This window comes from Hippocampus zosterae, chromosome 8 (assembly GCF_025434085.1).
Source record: "Hippocampus zosterae strain Florida chromosome 8, ASM2543408v3, whole genome shotgun sequence".
Lineage (NCBI taxonomy): Eukaryota > Metazoa > Chordata > Actinopteri > Syngnathiformes > Syngnathidae > Hippocampus > Hippocampus zosterae.
The window spans coordinates 8,534,389-8,552,766 of record NC_067458.1 but is presented as its reverse complement, the minus strand read 5'-3'; the positions used below and the strand labels follow the sequence as shown (position 1 = coordinate 8,552,766).

At 45.5% G+C, this 18,378-nt stretch overlaps 1 long non-coding RNA gene across 2 annotated transcripts; it reads left to right on the top strand.

Annotated features, from left to right (window-relative positions):
• The first annotated feature begins 286 nt into the window (after positions 1-286).
• On the top strand, positions 287-18,054 carry LOC127606215 (uncharacterized). 2 transcript variants are annotated; one of them, XR_007963753.1, is made up of 4 exons: positions 287-592; positions 1,481-1,553; positions 11,109-11,260; positions 17,655-18,054. It is a non-coding gene; the product is annotated as an uncharacterized LOC127606215 (long non-coding RNA). The 2 variants fall into 2 exon arrangements; XR_007963752.1 differs by lacking the exon at positions 287-592 and adding an exon at positions 1,100-1,221.
• Positions 18,055-18,378: the final 324 nt, after the last annotated feature.

Genomic DNA, 18,378 nt, shown 5'->3' with positions numbered 1-18,378 from the left:
TTATACAACATTTAAAGCCAAATAAAGAATTTACAGCGTATGTGCCACTGGTAGAACGCGTACACCACATTCACCATAAAAACCCTCCAACAGAATGGGAAATGTTTTTCTTAAAAAGATAATTAAAACGGAGAAAGGATGAAAATATTAACTTGCCCAATAGAATAATTTTACAGCTCCAGTGTTAGCGTCGTAATCGGACCCACTGCTTGGACAGCCGCAGAGGACGGTCGTGGGGGAGACAAGCCGATTGAAGGGACATGGAAGGTAGCGGAGTGACAGCAGTTGCAGTGTTTTTATAACCTCATGGTTGACTCCTCCTCCTTAGACACGCCCCGAATGGCTTTCACAATTGCGTCAGCGGGCTAGATGAATCACGTGCTTTCTAGAAGCTGAGCCTCAGTGGCCGCGATCCATTTCGTATTAGCAAGACTCCGTTAATTATTTTACAGGGGCAAGAAGTGTAAACAGACACTGTTAAACTTTTAGACGATTTTATATAGTCACAGGTTTATTCGGAAACCCATTTACAGAGTAATTGCGGAAGTCTGCACACTTGCCCTGGTCTTACGAAGAAAGTATTGAGAAGGAGGTAATGTTGATACAAACTAAAAGGTACCGTACCACGGGGTTTCGTCCCAGCGAGGAGGCCAACAACAGCAGGAAGGACAAACCAGCACGTCATCTTCTTGTGATGTATCTGCTCGGGGGGAGGAGAGACAGAAGGCTGGTGCAACATGTCGACAGACAAGATCCACCAGTTTAGACAATGTCGGCCTTAATATCACAGGAATGTTTTTGAATGTCATAGATGTGGGTGTCATTCGGCATCGAGTGCCCAACTGAGATCTCAGACCCAGTATTGAATGGCCTTGATCAGATGGACATTGAACCACGCTGGTGTAGTGTATATGCGCACATGACCTCAGCTTCCTTGACTTTTTTTTTCACCACCACTATTGCACACATGCAGACTCTCACGTTTTATTATCAACCCGATAAATAAGAGCTAATGGCCAGACAGAGGCAAGCAGACATTTTGTTGCATCCGGCCTTGATAATTCAACTTCAATATTTATTCAATAACAAGTTGTATGGGAACAGAAACTTTTAGTACGATGAATAATTTTTGCTGAAATGAACATAGAACTTTTCAATGTTTTATAAAAGGGATGCAGTATAGAGAATACAATTCATCGATCTATTGTCCACAAAACCAAGGTCAGAGTGTACTTCCTGTTTCTCATTTAGTTGTTCTATATTCATGGACTAGAAGTATTTTTCATACGAATAATTAACGCCTTTGTTGATACTGCTGCGTTAGCGTAGTCGTCATAGGCTAGCGACTATGGCTATATTGCTTTTCATAGGAAGCCAAGGACCCTTTGAATTCTTTGACAGTGCTAAAAATAAGTTAGACTGTGTCTAATAAAAAAGTATAGAAAAATAAAATGTACATTTTTTGGTCTTCTAGCAACAGGAAATGCTCTGTCATAAGTTACAGTAGATGTGATTTCTACGAATTAATCCTTCCCCGGGAGCTAAACAGTAAGGTGAGAGTTATGGACTGTTCTTACAACCCTCTTAGGTTTATTTATTAATTTTTAAGTGTGAGAGTGCACACATGGCACATTTTGGAGCTTGGTGATGAGGCCGGGGTGAAACTTACTCTCATGCTTGTGATAATGAAAGAAATCCATGAACCCTAATGATGCAGAAACATGCACTCTCTCGGCACATTCGCTCACTGTGACATGCCAGAGACCTGACATACTCGTGCTATATTCAGTTATTAAAAGCAAAGTTAATTTGACAAAGTCACGTGTGGGATATTATATGTGTTAGAGTCCATGTATGCAGTGCAAGGGTTCAACAAAAAATTTCAACATAAAAAAATACCCGAGTCTCAACAGACAATCTAAACTTGGATTTCAACCTGTGTTCATGGGAGACGATGCTTTTCTTTGCCTTATGTTTTGTGTGTGTGTGTGTGTGTGTGATGCCACCACAGAAGAGTACCAGTGACGACAAAGTGTTCAGTGATACTAAAAACAGGACCAGAACTACAACATGATAGAGGCCTTGCTCGGACTGCCAGCCAAAATCCGATTATTAGACCGTCCAGATTGAAACTGGATGGCTCTTTTGTAGTCTGAACAGTCATGAAGCACATCAACTCTGAGTTTCATATCTCTTTTGCACCTAAACACACCGATCAGTTTTGACTGTCCATGAGGTCACTCCATGCGATGCATGACCCAACGGACTAGACTAGAGAGCGCTAACCGAGTGTGAACCGGTGACGCCAACGCTACACGTGCTGGATAAGGCTCAGGCTTTAATACTAAAAATAGCAATATCTATAAAACATCACTGGGTGTCAGTATGATTCTGTAAACAATCTCCTGTTACCTTTCCATTGCATCTGTCGCCGGAATCAAACCCTGCACCTCTGCAGTGTGAGGCCGACCAGCTAACCAGTCGACCACAGTGCCTCCTTGTTTTAAAGTACAGTGATCAAATTATTTTTCTGTCAGAATGCAAGCTAGATATGAGTTTGTGTATTCGTATACATATTAGTCCTCAAATAGTGGAGCAGGCCCCACTCGGGGGGTTCGGTCCGATGCCAGGGGGGGATGAAGTGGGGGAGGGTGTGCGCCCGTGACCTGGGGAACATACTTTTTTTTCCTCGTGTGATAATAAAGTGTAATTGTACATCCACTACGGTAGATTGCAGTGGCGCATGCATCTATGTACCGGTCTTTATTCAAATTTCTGGCAAATTGATGCACCTGAAATATTTTGTTTGTTTGTTTGTTTTAAGTTGATTGATACTTACTTTATTTTTAATAGGGCGTCAATATTATGCAGAAGTATACTTCTAAGAATTTTATAGACAAATGACTGTAATGTATTTATAATAGTCACGGCGGAGAGTTGGGGGAAAACCGAAATATTTACTTCTTGGAGGGTGTATCAGTCAGATACACACACACTGTCAGGGTTTCCGGATGGTTCTGGACAAAGAATTGACAAAAATGTTTATTTACAAAAAACCAACAAAGTACAACAAAGGACACTGGTAAAACACCAGAAAAACAAAACAACCCAAAACGCTTACAAAAGGCAAGGACAAAATATAAGCAGAAATAGCTCGTCACTAAATAGACAAAAAAAAACACGTATGACACACACAAACACAAAAACGTGATGAATAATTACATTGAAAAACTACATACAAGGGTAAGTGCAAAAAACATGAAACTTCGAGAAGAATTCAATATTGGTGGCGTAGTGGTATGCACGATGAATTAGGTGGCTGAGCGGTGAGCAAGATGAATTATTCGACAGAGACATGACTACCGGTACTTAAAAGTCCTTAAGTAGTTGGCAGGTTAACATTGGGAGCAGGTGTGCAGTGCATGCTGGAGGGAAGGCCCTCCTCTGCCACTTGCTGGAGACACCCAAAAACAGAATCATCTCTCACACACACACACACACACACACACACACACACACGCACACACACACACACACACACACACACACACACACACACACACACACACACACACACGCGCGCACACACGCACATGCACATTTATATATATATTATGTGTATATATATATATATATATATATATATATATATATATATATATATATATATATATCCCCTCCGTGAGTCGTCACCTTACCGTGGTGGAGGGGTTTGTGTGTCCCAATGATCCTAGAAGCTAAGTTGTCTGGGGCTTTATGCCCCTGGCAGGGTCACCCATGGCAAACAGGTTCTAGGTGAGGGGCCAGACAAAGCACGGCTCAAAAGACCCCAATGACGACAAAAATAAATGGATCTAGGTTTCCCTTGCCCGGACGCGGGTCACCGGGGCCCCCCTCTGGAGCCAGGCCTGGAGGTGGGGCTCGTTGGCAGGCGCCTGGTGGCCGGGCTTACACCCATGGGGCCCGGCCGGGCACAGCCCGAAGAGGCAACGTGGGTCCCCCTTCCCATGGGCTCACCACCCATGAGAGGGGCCAAAGGGGTCGGGTGCAATGCGAGCTGGGCGGCAGCCAAAGGCGGGGACCCTGGCGGTCCGATCCTCGGCTGCAGAAGCTAGCTCTTGGGACATGGAATGTCACCTCTCTGGCAGGGAAGGAGCCCGAGCTGGTGTGTGAGGCAGAGAATTTCCGACTGGATATAGTCGGACTTGCCTCCACACACAGCCTGGGTTCTGGTACCAGTTCTCTCGAGAGGGGTTGGACTCTCTTCCACTCTGGAGTTGCTCACGGTGAGAGGCGCAGAGCAGGTGTGGGCATACTCATTGCCCCCCGGCTCACTGCCTGTACATTGGGGTTCACACCGGTAGACGAGAGGGTTGCCTCCCTCCGCCTTCGGGTGGGTGGACGGGTCCTGACTGTTGTTTGTGCATATGCACCAAACAGCAGCTCAGCATACCCACCCTTTTTGGAGTCCTTGGAGGGTGTGCTGGAGAGTACTCCTGCTGGGGACTCCATTGTTCTGCTGGGGGACTTCAATGCTCACGTGGGCAATGACAGTGATACCTGGAGGGGCGTGATTGGGAGGAACGGCCCCCCCGATCAAAACCCGAGTGGTGTTTTGTTATTGGACTTCTGTGCTCGCCACGGATTGTCCATAACGAACACCTTGTTCAAACATAAGGGTGTCCATATGTGCACTTGGCACCAGGACACCCTAGGCCGCAGTTCGATGATCGACTTTGTAGTTGTATCATCGGATTTGCGGCCGCATGTTCTGGACACTCGGGTGAAGAGAGGGGCGGAGCTGTCAACTGATCACCACCTGGTGGTGAGTAGGCTCCGATGGTGGGGGAAGATGCCGGTCCGTCCTGGCAGACCCAAACGTATAGTGAGGGTTTGTTGGGAGCGTCTGGCGGAATCCCCTGTCAGAAGGAGTTTCAACTCCCACCTCCGACAGAGCTTTTCCCATGTTCCGGGGGAGACGGGGGACATTGAGTCCGAGTGGACCATGTTCCGTGCCTCTATTGTTGAGGCGGCCAATCTGAGTTGTGGCCGTAAGGTGGTTGGTGCCTGTCGTGGCGGCAATCCTCGTACTCGCTGGTGGACACCAGCAGTAAGGGATGCCGTCAAGCTGAAGAAGTAGTCCTATCGAGCCTTTATGGCCTGTGGGACCCCAGAGGCAGCTGACGGGTATCGACTGGCCAAGCGGACCGCGGCTTCGGTGGTCGCCGAGGCAAAAACCCGAGCGTGGGAAGAGTTCGGTGAGGCCATGGAAGCCGACTTCCGGACGGCTTCGAGGAAATTCTGGTCCACCATCCGACGTCTCAGGAGGGGGAAGCAGTGCACCACTAACACTGTGTACAGTGGGGATGGGGCGCTGCTGACTTCGACTCGGGACGTTGTGAACCGGTGGGCAGAGTACTTCGAAGACCTCCTCAACTCCACCAACACGCCTTCCTTTGAGGAAGCAGAGCCTGGGGACTCTGAGGTGGGCTCTCCTATCCTTGAGGGTATGTGGGAATTCGCCCAACCAGTCTACATGTGTTTTGTGGACTTGGAGAAGGCGTTTGACCGTGTCCCTCGGGGAGTTCTGTGGGGGGTGCTTCGTGGGTATGGGGTACCGAACCCCCTGATACGGGCTGTTCGGTCACTATACCACCGATGTCAGAGTTTGGTTCGCATTGCCGGCAGTAAGTCGGAATCGTTTCCGGTGAGGGTAGGACTCCGCCAAGGCTGCCCTTTGTCGCCGATTCTGTTCATAACCTTTATGGACAGAATTTCTAGGCGCAGCCGAAGCGTTGAGGGGGTCCGTTTTGGGGGCCTCAGTATTACATCCCTGCTTTTTGCAGATGATGTGGTGCTGTTGGCTCCTTCAAACGGGGCTCTCCAACTCTCACTGGAGCGTTTCGCAGCCGAGTGTGAAGCGGTTGGGATGAAAATCAGCACCTCCAAATCTGAAACCATGGTCCTCAGTCGGAAAAGGGTGGAGTGCCCCCTCCGGGTCGGGGGGGAGATCTTACCCCAAGTGGAGGAGTTCAAGTATCTTGGGGTCTTGTTCACGAGTGGGGGTAGGAGGGAGCGGGAGATCGACAGGCGGATCGGTGCAGCGTCTGCTGTGATGCGGACGTTGTATCGGTCTGTCGTGGTGAAGAAGGAGCTGAGCCAAAGGGCGAAGCTCTCAATTTACCGGTCGATCTACGTCCCAACCCTCACCTATGGTCACGAGCTATGGGTCGTGACCGAAAGAACGAGATCCCGGATACAAGCGGCTGAAATGAGTTTTCTCCGCAGGGTGTCCGGGCTCTCCCTTAGAGATAAGGTGAGAAGCTCAGTCATCCGGGAGAGGCTCAGAGTCGAGCCGCTTCTCCTCCACATCGAGAGGAGCCAGATGAGGTGGCTTGGGCATCTGATTCGGATGCCTCCTGAGCGCCTCCCCGGTGAGGTGTTCCGGTCATGTCCCACCGGGAGGAGACCCCGAGGAAGACCCAGGACACGCTGGAGAGACTATGTCACCCAGCTTGCCTGGGAACGACTCGGGATCCCCCGGGGAGAGCTGGAAGAAGTAGCTAGGGAGAGGGAAGTCTGGGCTTCCCTGCTAAAGCTGTTGCCCCCGCGACCCGGCCCCGGATAAGCGGTAGATGATGGATGGATGGATATATATATATATATATATATATATATATATATATATATATATATATATATATATATATATATATATATATATATATATATATATATATATATATATATATATATATATAAATCCTCGTCTCACCCCCCCTCGGGTGGTGTCCGTCCCTCATTCAGCTCGGGTCCTCTACCAGAGGCCAGGAAGCTTGAGGGTTCTGCGCAGTATCCTTGCTGTTCCCAGCACTGCACATTTCTGGACTAAGATGTCCGATGTTGTTCCCGGGATCTGTTGCAACCACTCATCTAGTTTGGGGGTCACTGCCCCGAGTGCTCCGACCACCACAGTCACGACTGTCACCTTTACCTTCCAGGCTCTCTCCAGCTCCTCTCTGAGCCCTTGGTATTTCTCGAGTTTCTCATGTTCCTTCTTCCTGATGTTTCCATCACTTGGGACCGCTAGATCCACTACAACGGCTTTCCTCTGCCCTTTATCTATAATCACGATATCTGGTTGGTTCGCCATTACCATCTTGTCAGTCTGGATCTGGAAGTCCCACAGGATCTTCGCTCTGTCATTCTCCACCATCTTCGGAGGTGTTTCCCATTTTGATCTTGGGGTTTCTAGTCCATACTCCGCACAGATGTTTCGGTAGACTATGCCTGCCACCTGGTTATGGCGTTCCATGTAGGCTTTCCCTGCCAGCATCTTACACCCTGCAGTTATGTGTTGGATCGTCTCAGGTGCCTCTTTGCACAACCTACACCTTGGGTCTTGTCTGGTGTGGTATATCTGGACCTCGATGGCTCTGGTGCTCAAGGCCTGCTCCTGAGCAGCCAGGATGAGTGCCTCTGTGCTGTCCTTCAGGCCAGCCCTCTCTAGCCACTGATAGGACTTCTTGAGATCAGCCACTTCAGTTATGGTCCGGTGGTACATCCCGTGTAGGGGCTTGTCCTCCCATGATGGTCCCTCTTCCCGCGCCTCATCTTCTGTTCTCCATTGTCTGAGACATTCTCTGAGTACGTCATCCGTTGGAGCCTTCTTCTTGATGTATTCATGGAGCTTGGATGTTTCATCCTGGACAGTGGCTCTCACACTCACTAGTCCCCGGCCTCCTTCCTTTCAGCTTGCGTACAGTCTCAGGGTGCTGGATTTGGGATGGAACCCTCCATGCATGGTTAGGAGCTTTCGGGTCTGATCACTGGCAGGGCATAGCTGTTTATTGCCCGGGTCTTATTCTTGCCATTGATCTGGCTTCTTAGGACTTGCCTCACTCGCTGGAGGTATTTGGCCGTAGCCGCTTTCCTTGTTACCAGTTCGAGGTTGCCATTGGCTTGTGGTATACCAAGGTACTTCTAGCTGTCCTCAACGTCTGCTATTGTTCCTTCAGGAGTGAGACCCCTTCAGCGCGGACTACCTTTCCTCTCTTAGTCACCATCCGACTACATTTCTCAAGCCCGAATGACATCCCGATGTCGCTGCTGTAGATCCTGGTTGTGTGGATCAGGGAATCTATGTCCCTTTCGCTCTTAGCATACAGCTTTATGTCATCCATGTAGAGGAGGTGACTGATTGTAGCTCCATTTCTGAGGCGGTATCCATAGCCTGTCTTGGTGATTACTTGGCTTAGGGGGTTCAGTCCTATGCAGAACAGCAGTGGGGAGAGTGCATCACCTTGGTATATGCCACATTTGATGGACACTTGGGTAAGTGGCTTGCCATTGGCTTCAAGTGTGGTTTTCCACATCCTCATCGAGTTCGCAACGAAGGCTCTTAGGGTCCTGTTCACCTTATACAACTCCAAGCATTCAGTGATCCATGTATGTGGCATCGAGTCATAGGCTTTCTTGTAATCAATCCAGGCTGTGCACAGGTTGGTACGTCGGGACCTGCAGTCTTGTGCGACTGCTCTGTCAACCAGGAGCTGATGTTTGGCTCCTCTGGTATCTCTACCAATTCCCTTCTGTGCTTCGCTCATGTATTGATCCATTTGTTTGTTTTGGAGGGACGGCCGCCCACAATTCCAGACAGCCTTGAGTCCTTGGTCTGTATCTCCTCACTGGCGCCGATCAGTCGGATCTGAAATTTCTTTCCGCAGCGGAGTCGCTCCAAAACCGCAACAATATTGTGGTTGAGCTCAGTCACCGCTTCAGTCTGAGTGTTGGACATTCGCGCCAAGCCATCCAGAGTGTGACCGGCAGCTTCTTCACTTCCAATAGAGTCGCTCCCGTCGGTTAAATTTTGCGATAGAACAGAAAGCTGCCAACACCAAACAGCAGCATACCTGTTATCAAAAGGCCAATAATGTAGATGTCTTCCACATCCTCCACAGACAGTACTGCCAGGCACACCGGTCTCCACTTTCTCCATGGATCCAGGGCGTATCCGGCAGCAAGTGTTGAGGGCAATCCAAGCTGTGCACAGGTTGATACGTCGGGACCTGTAGTCTTGTGCGACTGTTCTGTCAACCAGGAGCTGATGTTTGGCTCCTCTGGTATCTCTACCAATGCCCTTCTGCGCTTCGTTCATGTATTGATCCATGTGTCCACTTATCTTAGCCGCAATGATGCCTGACATGAGCTTCCATGTTGTGGAGAGACAGGTTATTGGCTGATAGTTGGATGGGGCTGCACCCTTCGAGGGATCCTTCATGATCAGGATCGTTCGCCCTTCGGTTAGCCATTCTGGGTGAGTCCCATCCCTCAGCAGCTGGTTCATTTGTGCTGCTCGGCGCTCATGGAGTGCTGTGAGTTTCTTTAGCCAGTAGGTGTGGACCATGTCGGGCCTGGTGCCGTTCAGTTCTTCATATCTGAGACTCTTTCCTGTATGTCTGCCACTGTTATGGTAACTGGGTTCTGTTCAGGGAGGTTGCTGTGCTCCTCTCTCAGGGTCACCAGCCATTGTGCACTGCTGTTATGTGCAACCTACTTCTCCCATATGCCTTTCCAGTACCTTTCAGTTTCCAGTCTTGGTGGGTCAGCTCTGTTGTTAGGACCCTGCCACTGAGCGTACACTTTCGCAGGTTGTGTTGCGAACAACCTGTTTATTCGTCTGGCCTCATTCTCTTTCGTGTACCGCTTTAGGCGACTGGACAAGGCTTTGGAGCCTTTGTTTGGCAGTTTCGAGTGCTTCATGTACCTCTCGGGTATCGGCCTTTTCATCACACCTCTCTGGGCCTCCGTCAATTGACTCACATCTTTCCGGGCCGCCTTGATCTTAGCCTCCAACCATCTTTTCCATGGTGGGTAACGTATCTCATGGGTTCCATGGTTGCTCTTATAGCCCAGAGTCTCCAGGATCACTGATGCTGAGGCGTATATCAGCTCATTGGTTTCTGTTATCGTTACGGTAGGGATCGCCCTCAGTGCTGCATTCACACTTTCTATGAGACTTTCAGATGGTACTTCACATAGCCGTTGTAATCGGTTTCTAGGTTGCCCATCTTTCATTCTCGCCATGATCTTAGCTTTCAGGTCATGGCTGCCTCGCTCAGCATTTCATTCATTGGGGCTGGCCACCCAATCTTATCATCTGCATTCATTGGGGCTTGCCTCCCAATCTATTGTATGACCTCCTCCTCTGATCTGGCAGCCTGGGGCCCTTCACCATGGAACCTGCGTTGTACCTCATCAATCTCAAGTTCTGACAGCAGTTGCCGTTTGTGGATGTTGGAACACTGAGCTACTAGTTGTTTCGCGGTCAACCGTGACTGTGGGTTTCGAAGTAACCATTTAGCCCACATTCTCTGCATGTAATCCCTCTGACTAGGGTTGCTTGAGTAGTAGCATTCCAACAGAGCCATGTTATCGCATCTCGCCCATCTCCGCTTTGTTCCAGTAGCCCATTTTTCATCAAGGTGCTCTGGTTCCCCAGCACCGCAGACCTTGTTTGGCCGGGCGACGTCTGAGCTGGCATGTCATTCGTTTTATTGTCTCTCATCATTGTATGAGGTAGGCATTAGCGTGAAGGATCTTGCCCAAGCACCCACACTGGATGGTGTTATGTGCTCATTTTTTTTTTCCCCAAGCGGGATTCGAACCACCGTCTCCCATATGCCAAACCTATGGCAAACCAACTGAGCTATCCAGCCATATATATATATATATATATATATATATATATATATATATATATATATATATATATATATATATATATATATATATATATATATATATATATATATATATATATATATATATATATATATATATATATATATATATATATATATATATATATATATATATATATATATGTGTGTGTGTGTGTGTGTGTGTGTGTGTAATTTTGACCCAGACCTATGTTGTATGTTTGCGCTCGCTGTAGACATGTGATATGCCCTTGGAACAAACTTTTGTTCTGACCCGCTGTGTATAATACATTGTATTGTTTCCGAAGAGAATCTCAGCTGAATCAATGTCAGATTTTTTTTTTCAGTTTGTGACTCGATGCTTCCTGCCTCTCCTCCCTGTTTCAGCTTCAACTTCTCCAACTTGCACCCGTTTGGTAGCAAACATTACGCAAGCGTACGGCTGACCGTCCCTCCCATTCTATCTGGCAGCACATGTTGGTGTTTTCAAAGAGACACAAGATCACACAGTGACGCGCAGGGGCTGGCACAGTGTTACGGTAGGTCAAAAGGAGCAGAATGGGAAATGAAAAATAGCTTCAGGTGACAACAATGTCAAACCCGATGGCACTCAGAGGATCATAGTTTGGCTTTTAACTCCAAGAGCGTGCTTGAAATTTGGCATGGGGAAGGTGTGTCCCTGATGGTATTTTCCAGATATCTTGTCAGTATCCTGATGCTGTACGCGAAGGACTGTTTGCAGTTCGCGACACCAAAATATGAACACATGCATGTGGTCCTAGGAGCTAGCTATCTCACTGTACTAACACAGGTTTCCTATACTATATACTATATACTATACATATATATAGTATACATATATATACTATATGCGTCCCAAATTTGGGAGGGGAGGGTGGGAGTGTTTGTGCATGTGTGTGTGTCAATCATTCAGAAACAACCAGAATGATTCCTTTTCGTTGACTATTTCAATGAGTGTTGCTTTTAGATTTTATCAGAGCACGGAACCCTGTCTCGGGATATATAGTGACTACATTCTATATGTGAAGGTTTAGGCATTTGGGGAAAGGAACCATATTTGGTAAACAAACACAAAGTTGAAATAGACATTACATTCATGACTAAAAAACACTGGAACCATGTGATTCTTCTCTGCAAATAATCCATCCGTTTTCTATATCTCTCATCCTATTCAAGGTTGCCGGCTATTATCGGGCAAATGACAGACTACACACTGGAATTGTCACCAGTCAGTCACACTGCACACACAGACACAGACACACATTCACACGATCTCTGAACAGGAATTGAACCTACACTGCGCAGCACTCCACCGAGTGACCCGAAAAAAGTCATGAATGATAAGCAGATCGCAAGAGAGAAAAAAAAATCATTATCAATGCTACAAACATTTTGTAACCCAAATGTTGTTTTGAAAACTACCTATACTAAATAGGGTAGTGGGGACCACGTGTGCCTCATAGGTGTGAGGTACAGGGTTCAGCTATGGCCTTTCTGTGTGGAGTCTGTATGTTCTGCTTGTGTTTGTGTTGTTTTTCGTCAGGTACTCCAGCTTCTTTCCACATACTGTTGCTTACACATGCATATTAGACTCACTGAAAGCCCATGTGCAGGTTAAGACAGATTCCAGATCACCCATAATCTTAATAGTTTTTATTTTTATTTCAACTATTTATTTCATTGCACATTAATCAACACAAGAATAAACAGTATAAATGCACCACACATAAATGCTAGTTTTCAGCCATAGTCCCAAGGCAGGTTTCTTTAAATAAACATAACATAAAAGTTAACATAAAACAACAAAACAGGATAACACAACACATAACATAAAACATGGACAGTCATGCAATCTTAACCCTGGAGAACCCATGGGGTCAAACTGTATGACCCCTACAAATTCTGCTACTCAAATGCTGCCCTTAAATCCCAAAGGGTCAGATTTGGCCCTAATCCTAAATTAGGATTAAAGCATTGAATATTTTGAAAAAAAGATATTTTGGTGTTTTTGGTAGCAGCCGTTTAATGTATAATTGATCATTTTCCAAAGAAGAAAAAGGTTTTTGGGTTCTCCAGGGTTAAAATAAAGAAAAGCGCTAGAGAAAGTGGATGGGTGGGCAGAGCGATGAAACTAAATTTAAAATCATGGCATCAAAAGAGCCCCATGTACATGTGCGAATGCATTCACATGTAGCACATAGCAGGCAAGCCTAATAAAACAGCCAAACATTGGGAAGATGAGCACGCTGCAAGCAGCCATTAAGAATGTATCAAATTAAGCTGCACAGCTTCCTCCAGTAGTTGTAAGGTCACAGTGATTTAAGGCGTGTGTTTTCTTAGAAGCAATCCGTAGAGGAATATTCTTAGAAATAAGTTCCCAGACAGGAAGGTCTCACCAAAATGTAAATTTAGTTTGAGGTAGTTCTGCTAGAAAACAAACTAGATCTCTGTTCTTGACTGCTTACCTTGGTCAGAGGTAAAGCCTATCCCAATTTGACTTTGGGAAAAAGGGAACAACAGCTTGCACTTGTCATCGGTGAATTTCAGGGCACATGCCATCGAGACCGTTTACACTTGCATTCACACGTCCCTGATTGGGAACTCAACCCACGTTGCTGTCAACAAAGTCAGGCGAGGGAACCACTAAAAAGAACGACATGCTTTCATTGTATAACAAACAATGTTTGTAAACAATGTTTTGGTCCAACTTGCAAGAAGCCTTGTTTTTTCTTCTCTTTGCTCTTGTTATATAACCACATAAGTGTACAACAATGCTTTTTCCAAGTGAATTCTGTCCTTAAATTCCTCGAATATCTTTTCTGAAAGGCATCAAAACAACTTTGAAACCGTTGGGACGTGTACATTTTCCACACTTCTGTGCCGAGTCACGAAACCGACCAAAATTTTCTGCTACGTGCAAATACTGACAACATTGTGTTACCAAAACAACAACTGGGAGAGAAACTGGACACTGTTCAGTCTGATTGGTGGCCACAAGTCCTTCCCACTTGTCCATGGCCTCTGGCGAGCACGTCTTGCGAAATTCACAGCTCAGTCAGGGGCGGAACCAACAACACACACTCTCACGTCTGGCAGGGGGAGGGGAGAGTGTGCACCAGACACACAGGCCCTCGTCTTGCACGTACCATGTGTCAGCTTACGCATGGAGTCCATTGAATAGAACACAGAGAGGATCAGGTTGCTGCAGACATAGAGATCCCTGGAATGCATGATGTTAGTGTAAGGCGCAGTTCCGTCATGGGGATTTTTTCAAATTCAAACCAAGATGCCAATGCTGTACTGTATATTTGTTTAAACCAGGGGTTCACAAACTAGGGCCCATGGAACTCTTTGGGCTCAACAAGCCATAACTTATGAGGGACCATAAAATAATTTGGTATTAACGTCATATAATTTAAAAAATGCATACCTGCATATGAAGGACAGCCTATTTGCAATTCCAAATGAGCAAATTCACCTTTTCACGTATTTTTGTTTGGACAACATAATCTCTGTTTTTCAATGATAACACAAAAATATATATATTTTGGTGGCATCTGGTCAGGGGACCATATTGAACTGAGGGGTTAAGTGTAATTTTGTCAGGCCATAGCTTTGTCAAACAGAAAAAAGTGCTCTGCCACCATCTTGTGTAATCTGCAGGCACTTACAAACGTTTTTGTGTGGGCATCATATTCTCACTCGGTTTTCGATATTCATGAGGACTCTGATGTAGGCATAATTGCGGGTGCGACTTTCTGTAAAACAGTGATTCTTTTCCCTGTTAGAAGTACCGAACCCAACCAGCTCATATGCATATCGAACCCTTCATTAGTGAAAAAAAAAATTAAAATAAATACAACACATTAAAAAAACACATTATTAAAAACTGAAAAAAGTAAATACAATGTCAAGACATAAAAATATGCTGTTTTTAATTGTGCACAAAATGAACCGTGCATGGCGTACTATCACAACAGTCCCACGTTGACTACTGAGCGAACTAAATTTCCACAGCACTGATTGGACAAGCCAGTGGTTAGCACGTCGACTTCACAGTGCGGAGGTGCTGGGTTCAATTCCAGCTCTAGCCTCCCTGTGTGGAGTTTGCATGTTCTCCCCGGGCCTGCGTGGGTTTTCTCCGGGTTACTCCGGTTTTCTCCCACGTTCCAAAAAACATGCATGACAGGCTGATTGAACACAAGAAATTGTCCCTGGGTGTGAGTGTGAGCGCGCTTGGTTGTTCGTCTCTGTGTGGACAAGCGATGTAATGAGAGCTTCTGCAGCCAGTGATGGCTAAGTGGGCGGGTCATAACTAATTAAAATGTTGAATCAGGTGTGTCTTAACCTCCATGGTAGAGGCTCCGTGGAACTCCTGAGACCGATTCACCAGGGTTTAATCGAACCCAGGTTAAGAACCACTGCTGTAAAGACACCGGAAATAGCAGTGAGCTATTTGTGACTGCCATGGCGTGCGTTATGCTCGTGTACCCAAAAGATCAGGGAGGTGGGAGAACCAGGGAGTACTGAAGAAAATGTATGACCAAAAAACACTTGCAACGGTACACTGTAAAAACGAACACCAAAAAAATGAAAGTAACAATCATCCATGACGGTAGCACAAAACACACCACTGTAAACAAGATAATGGGACAGAAACAAAAACAACCATGACAGTAACACAAAATGTGACAGCAACAAAACAACCCAACAAAAGACTGGGAACAGGGAACCAAATACAAGCAAACTGACGAGGCAACAAGGAACATCTAGACAAGACACAAAGCGTTGAGAGAGCTGATTGGTTGACACAAGGGACCGGAATGACAAGAACAGGTGGAAACAAAAATGTAATCTAAACAAAAACAGAATTATGACAGTTACAGTGGCTTTTATTTCCCAGAATGGTTTATTTGCAGAGGGGCGTGATTTCAAACTGGATTTTTTGAGGGGGAGTGGTGGCGCAATTTCAGAGTGAACAACTTAGCATACACAGACAGGTAGGAGCCTCTGCATTAGCATATCTGGTGAATATGTCATTTATTTATTTAAAGTCTTCATATTGACAAACTACTATACTGTATTGTACAGTAGAGTTTTGGAGTTCTTGAGGTGATGCATTGGAAGATAAAGGGAACTGTTTTTTTCTTTTCTTGTATGTGAAATGGTGTTCTTTAATGCCACACATCGGCCTCTTTTGTGTCGATGCGCGTGGGTGAGAGTGCTTGGGAGGGAGACTCTACAATCGTCTGTGAATCTGCAGAGATGTTTTTAGGAAGTGTTTAGTAACACGCTTTACAGTGTGAATGTAGCCATAGTTTAATAGTCTTTTTTTGGGGGGGGGGGGTGCGGGGGGTACATATTGTGACGTTATGGCGTTATCAGGAGGTGATCACTAAGTACCCACAGATGGCCCAGGTACAAAACTCACCGCCCACCACTGACTGAAAAATAACGGCTGAAGGCAAAAGAAACAAAGCGGCGTGTTGTAACTTGCTAGCTGTCAACTGTGTAGAGGAAAAAAGGTGTGGAGACATTTTAGGATTCAAGGATGTCGTTTTAATATCACTGGGGTGGGGGGGAGGCATTACAACATGCAAGGTTTTGAAACTAGAGGAGGAGAGCGACATCTCCAGCGTTTTCTGTCATCTGTCTGATGTATCTCAGAAAGCTCTGTGATCAAAGCCAGCTGGGTTAGCTCGACACTTTAGCCAATCAATTGCTGGTCAATAACTTCATGTCAGTTCTGCATTTGATTGAGAAGCCGATAAAACGACAGATTAAACACCATAGATACTGTCATCTTCAAACAGCGCTGATTATTTAACGAGCAATGATTGTCAAAGATATGAGAACCTGATTAGCTGTCCACTGTAGTCACCCGCTGTCCCTGAAAGGGTTAACCATAGAAATCGATGCATAGATTACAATATGGATAAATAAAGTCTTTACATACAGTACTTTTCTGATCGCAAGTGTATCCGCCTTTTTTGATGTGACAGCGCCACTGTAATCTAACAATGTAGCTTTTTAATCTGATGATTATACATGTTTATGTCTATATTCAGCATATCTATTTGTATACGTATTTGTCACCACATAAACAATGTGACACTGATATAAACGTTAGTATGAAAAATTAACATGCATTCTTATCATTTTAAGTGGAAAGATTGATTTCATAAGTTGTTTTTCATTTCATTTTAGACATCCAAATGTTCATTATTTTTTTTAGACATAATGTACTTTTTGGAGAATAGTCATGAAAAAAAATCCAGGGTGTCCCCCCAAAAATGTAAACCGTAAACATTTTGTAAACGAGGTGTTAAATATAATTGTTTCATGTTAGCACGTCGGCTTCACAGTGCAGAGGTACCGGGTTCGATTCCAGCTCCGGCCTCCCTGTGTGGAGTTTGCATGTTCTCCCCGGGCCTGCGTGGGTTTTCTCCGGGTGCTCCGGTTTCCTCCCACATTCCAAAAATATGCATGGCAGGCTGATTGAACACTCTGAATTGTCCCTAGGTGTCAGTGTGAGTGTGGATGATTGTTTGTCTCTGTGTGCCCTGTGATTGGCTGGCAACCGATTCAGGGTGTCCCCCGCCTACTGCCCGGAGACAGCTGGGATAGGCTCCAGCACCCCCCGCGACCCTAGTGAGGATCAAGCGGTACGGAAGATGAATGAATGAATGTTTAACATGTAAACCAATTTACAATCTATCAATCAATCTATTTGTTTTTGTCTGTTCTCAAACTGATGTTTATTCTGGTCCAGGCACTGCCGACAATGACGACGGAATAGTGCAAATCATGGAACAATTCATTTGGTATTTATGTGCATGTGCATTCATGTTCACTCGTTGCTTTTAGTTCAGTGACTGTTGCAGGTCTCATTGCGTACACGTTGTCTTTTAGGAATCCCCATTAAAAGAAGTCTCGTGATGTTAGGTCATGGTGAACACGGAGGGTATTCAACAAAAATCCGTCCAATCCACATGTTTGACAAGATCTCATCAAGGAAGGATCTAACATTGTGATGTTAGCGTGGGAGTGTCCCATCTTGCTGAAAATACTGGCTGCCATCATTTGGTTCAATGGGTTCAATAGAAGATTAATTTGGGTTCACTGGGTTCAATGGGTTCAATGTGTAAAGACAAAACAAACGATTGAGTTATCAGCTGCTAAAAGCTGTATGCATTTTTTTTTGGGGGGGGGGGGACACCCCGTATTTTGTTTTTATTTGATCACTCTAACATATGTTGCAACTGAGCAAGATTTTCTTGAAACAAATAATGACTTAACCTGACTTGCTTGAGACTTGAAAGGTGCATATGTGACTTATTCTCACCTCTGATGACAAGCAATGACCCTGGTACTATCTCTGCTTTAAAGTAAATAAAATTGTGTCCATCCTCTTTTAACAAAACGCGACCAACTTAATTATTGTGTAGGTACTGATATGCATTTCACTAGAGCTTTTGAGATTGCTTGTTGCATCACCATTTAAACTAAAGCGACAGATTTCTGAAAGTAGCTTAACATGTGACTGCACGATATCGTTGGCCCTGCTATATAAATAGGAAGTGGTCCTAATTTTTTTTTTAATTGCTCCATTGTATAAGTAACTGACCCAGAAAGA